Source organism: Eulemur rufifrons, chromosome 19 (assembly GCF_041146395.1).
Source record: "Eulemur rufifrons isolate Redbay chromosome 19, OSU_ERuf_1, whole genome shotgun sequence".
Taxonomy (NCBI): Eukaryota; Metazoa; Chordata; class Mammalia; order Primates; family Lemuridae; genus Eulemur; species Eulemur rufifrons.
The window spans coordinates 38,527,644-38,533,363 of NC_091001.1; positions in this window are offsets into that span (position 1 = coordinate 38,527,644).

Sequence of the window (5,720 nt, forward strand, 5' to 3'; positions counted from 1 at the left end):
ACCAACACTCGGCTCCTGTGTTTGGTTCTTGGGTGGTAAGCAGGCAGGCAAACCCGTGTTCCACAACACTGGGAGCCTGTGCATGGGGCCAAGTGCCCTCTTGCAAGACTAAATCCATGGAGGCTGGTTCTCTGGTGGCCAAGTGGATAGGAAGGTGATACAACACGGAAGTGGGGGGAACATCCCCTGAAGCAACATTAATGAATTAGAGATGATAGATTTGAGAGAGATAGTAGATAAATTCTTTTTGCTTTTCTTTCTCCAGACAATAAGGCAAGCTTGTTGTAAATTGAGGGCCAGCTCAGCAGCTCAATAGCACACCCTCAAATCTGTTTGCCCTCCTTCACTGGTTTATTCATGCTTCTTTTCTCTCATACCGGTTTCCCAGGGGGGCATGCCCCAATGAAGTATTCACATACAAGCTTTTGCCTTAGGCTCTGTTTCTAGACAAACTGAGCCAAGATACATACCATGTAAAATGAGCCCATAAATGGCTGTTTTAAGGCTTCAGACCAGTGGTTCTTGAAATGTGGTCCCCAGACCAGCAGTATTAGCATTACTGGCAAATTGTTAGAAATGCAAATTCTTGGGTCCCACCCCAGAACTACTAAAGCATAAACTCTGGTGGTGAGACCCAGCAATCTGTGTTTTAACAAGTTCCAGATGATTCCGTTGCATGGAAGTTTGAGAACCACTGCTTTATACTGACAATGAGAACTGGAAAAAGCTTATTCTTCTTAAAAAGTAATAATATGCTAAATCTTAGCTCAAGAGTGGACCATTTCTTAGGTGATAGCCATGATGTTAACTTGACAGTATTATAATGGCATAAATCTAGTGGCTAAAGCATAACATTTCTGTCATAGTACCAGATCAACTTCAAAAAGAAATGTTGCATAGCACATTTGTCACAACTTCTATTGTTTTAAACCACCACTTTCTTTTATATTGTTTCTTAATTACTTAGACTAACACAGAGGAAACTCAACCCTCTAGATCAGCTGTCCCCAACCTTTTTGGCACCAGGAACCAGTCTCATGGAAGACAATTTTTCCACAGATGGGGAGTGGAAAGGAGGGATGGTTTCAGGATCATTCAATCACATTACATTTATTATGCACTTTATTTCTATTATTATTACATAATAATGTATAATGAAGTAATTATACAACTTATCATAATGCAGAATGTAATGCCACCACTGATCTGACAGGAGGCGAAGCTCAGAGGGTGATGCAAGCGATGGGGAGTGGCTGTAAATACAGATGAAGCCTAGCTCCTTACCCGCTGCTCACCTCCTGCTGTGTGGCATAGTTCTAACAGGCCACAGACCAGTACCAGTCTGCAGTCCAGGGGTTGGGGACCACAGCTCTAGATGAATGCTCCTGCCTTTTTAGAATGGGAGCACCTTCTGCTGAGTTGATTTATTTACATCCTATTACCTCCTTCCTGCTTATTCTACCCTCCAAGATTGCTATCTAAAATAATCAATACTTTGTCTTAAATAAACCATATGAAAACTAATTTTTAGACTTTTGCAACACACCTAGAGATCCACAGATCTCCCCTGGGCCGTTGACAACATCAAGGTTTAGAACCAATGCTCTGATCTGCAGCCCTGGCTGCAAGTTCGACATATCAGGGGAGCTTTTAAAATATATCCACACATTTAGTCCAAGCCCAAAGAAACTGATTTAGTCTGTCTGAGGGTGCGACTCACTCATGTACTCAGTGTTTATTTCAAAGGCCCCGAGGGAGTATGCTAATGTGTAGCTAGGGTTGAGAAACTCTAGCACATAGGGTGCTTGGTTTTTGCTCCCTGACCTCATAAGCACTGGGGCAAACACACTGACTGTGTTAGACGTTTCTGCCTTTCAAAGATGATTTAAAAGGAAGCCCACCATTACCATCACCTCACAGCAGTCCTGAAGAGTTTTAGGAAAATTACATTCTGGAAGTGGAAGTCAAAAGACAAATCAGAGTCCATTTAAAATTACTGTCAAACTGAACCTCCAACAGATAGAGGACTTTTCGTTTCACTAAAATATAGTTTGCAACTTTCTTAGAGAATTTTTATTGCCTCTCTTACTTCCTACTGCAAGCTATAGTCAGAGCAAACTTGGTCTCTAATAATCCCAGCGCGAGGACTGCGGCCTGGTGCTTTCCAAGGTAGGAGGCAGTGCTGGCGATGTCTTCACCCTGGCACAGACATGAACTATCAGATGCCACACTGCTCCAGGATGCAATCTTGGGGAGCAGGGGCCAGCCAAGGGGGGAGACCACGAATAAACATGTGCCCCTGAGCCAACATCCAGCATCCCTCTGCACCCCAAGCTTCCACCTTTATCCTGTGGGTTGGTTTGTGCTGAAACTTTTGTGTTTGATTCTCACCTTCTATTCCCTTAGTGAAAACCCCATTATTTCTAACACCAGTGTGTCAAGAAAAAACATGAATTTTGTGTAACAACAAAAGGACCCCACACTTGTTTCTCCAGATAGCCGTAGGCAAAATCATTTTATCTCACTTTCTTTATTTATATTATAAAGACTTTGTGCAGAAAGGGGGATTGGTACGTTAAGGTGGGAAACTTTTGAAAGAATGAATTAAAATCCCTGCAAAACAGAAGGAAGTTTATAATTATCATTTTTTAAAACAGCCTAGATCAAAAGAAATGGTACGAATATACCACTAAATTATTATTTGAAATGTATCATTTCTAGATAAATTCATAATGGGAAAGAAAACAAGGCAGGTGACACGCACTGCTTGTGCAAGCCTTGAAATTGATTTCCGAAGCATCAGAACTCACTACAAAAGAACTTCACAGTTTAATTAGGATGGCTCAAATCCAGAGTCTATATTTAGGATAAGCTGGAAATTACAGTGTAGAAATGAGAATCATCCAACAAAAGTCTAAATGGGGGGGGGTCTATGGGAAAATCATCATAGCATTTCACAGTTAACCATAAAATTCCTTAACTTTTGTTTTTTGCTGGATACAAGCTGAATAATCTGTAAAGATTTTTGCTATTCAGCTGAGGAATGTGTTTTTTAAATCTGCCCTCATATATGCTACCCAAATTCTCCTCAATACCTGTATAATCTGCTTCAGTGCAGATAAATTTGGCATTTAACTTACAACACATCAAGAGAATCTCATTAAAATTCTGAATGTATATAAACATATTTTATACCGTTAATATTTTGGCTTCTTTTTAAAAGTGGTTGGCAAAGTACTCATGGCACTATATCATTAATTTCTTAAATATTCCTGTTTTCTTCTCATCATTGGTATATCATCAAATAAATTAGTTCAAACCCAAAATGTGACAGAAAGAACCATATGATTGATTTTTTTTTAATTTTTACTTCAGGAAATGTTTTAAATGATTTTGTGCAAGTTATATTGGCTTGCAGCCTAATAATTTATTAGAGGAGCACATGATTATTTATGACAATAATTATGGTGTTTGGATGTCAAACAAGGGTGTTTATATTCTTCCTCTTTTTCTTCTTTACAGTGACCTGGCTCTGAATTTAAATGTGCTTGTTGGTAATTTCCCTAAAAGCAGTTTAAATGCTCTAAATAATATACTCAAAATTGTTAAGGAAATAAATCACTTTGTCAAACTGACCTCATCAGGAAAGATGCTCTAGTGCACAATGACGATACAGCCAGAAAGACACAGAGACAAATTAGAATCACAAGAGTAGAATTTGAAATTCATTCAAATTAAAGTTACTTGCCTTGGCTGAAGGTTTAATTTTAAATTGCAAGGAAAGAAATACTCCAGGTAAAATAGCTCTTGCCTAATTTTAACTAACAAATTTCGGATATCTGGCTTAGAGCTTGAGTGTGCACTAGTCACCTATTAGTGAATTAATTTCTCCTCATTAATTAATTTTGCAATAGTACAAACGCTGCCCTACTCCATTAGAATGATCATTCGGGGTTTGTACCATGCGTTTATACTACGAGGTCTCCCGTTCAGCGTGATGACTCAAATTTCAAAATGGCCTGAAATTCACCAAATTCCAACTCCGAAGACTCAGTCTAATTAAGTTGAATTCATTTGCTTTTACGTTAATGCTAATTGAACAACGACTATATAAAGTGTGGAAATGAGACCAATTAACTCTCCTAATTCTTATTACTTAGTGATTGTTGTTCACATTCCGCAAATGAATAAACCGAGGTTAAGTATGATTTAGTAATTTGGTACTAAAGCCTTCACGTAGTCGCCACGTCCAAGTACACACTGTTATCTCCGTGCGGTGCCGATCACTGTTCTGGTTCTCCGATGCAGCAATTTTGGGAAGATGTATCTGGCTGGTCCAGGAGTTTCCTGATATTCGGATGATAAAACGGGCACTGAAACTGTCTCAGTAATTGAAGGTCAAACCAACCGAGTGGATGTCTATCTTTTGTGGGATAGCAGGAAAGGGTATCATGGCTGAAATAAACACCTTGGGCTGCCATCAATTTCTATCAAATTAGCTGCTGTCTGAAGCATTGTGAAAATCGTTTTGCTTCCTTTAACTCAAATTGAAAACTCTCAGTCTTCCACCAAAAAAACTTTCTTATACTTTTGAACCAACTGATCTGGAGGAAAGCTGGTGATTTCTACAAGGCAGGCAACCCGGGCTGGACGGAGCATGGCAGCAACCCCGCCTCGGCGCCCGGAGCGGCCCCGGGAGCTGAGCCCCGGCCACGCCGCGCGGCCGGTGGCTGGGACCGTGGCTTCCCCGCGCGCAGGCGCCGCTACGGCCGGCAGGGCCCCGGGGAAAGGACGGGCACGGTCCCTGGTAATGAGGGGAACTCACCCAGGAAGGAAATGTTGTGCCTAACACTGCCATCAGGTGGTCTTTCCTGGGAGAGCGTTATTAAAACAAAAACAAAACCTAAGGTTTTCTTGCTAATGATCAGAATCTAATGAAATCTCAGATTTATCATCAGTTTACCCGCACAATGACACTGGGGGATCCCATCAGCCAAGCCCAGAATGCGCAAATCTTCAGGACAAATAGCCCACTGTCTCCAACAAATTGACGGTAGGAAGGAAAACAGACAGAAAGGGAGGCAGTAGGCAGATAGGCAGGAGAGGGAAACTATGTACTTCAGGGCACCTAAGAGACCAATGAAATGCACTCAATGTGCGGGTCTATTTGGACCTTGATTCAAATGAACTACTATAAAAGGATATTTTTGAGCCAATTTGGAACAATCAGATAGGGCCTGGATATTAGATGATATTAAGAAATGGTTAATTTTGCCAATAATTGTATCAAGGTTTATTTTTTAAAGAGGAGGGAATGCTTCATTTACTAAATAGATAGTATCCATTGTTGAAATGATATAGTATCAGGGATTTGCTTTAAAATATTCCAGAAAAAAGTCGAGTTGGGAATAAATGAAAGGATAAAAGAATGTTGCTAATCTGTTGAATCTAGGGACTGGTCACATGGAGCATTTATTGTACTGTTCTTGAGACTTGGATACAGAATTTGAAAATGTCTTCATTAAGAAAAGGTGTTTTAAGTCTGCTAATTTACAGGGGAAGTGATTGATGATTCTAAATTAAATAAAATGTTATATAAAAATACTGCTTTTTAATCCATCTTTTGTCAAAATTTCTTGAGCATACCACCTTTGTCTTCACACGAAAAGACACACATATTTACCATAATAGTTGCTATTCATATCACCTGTGTTGCTGTA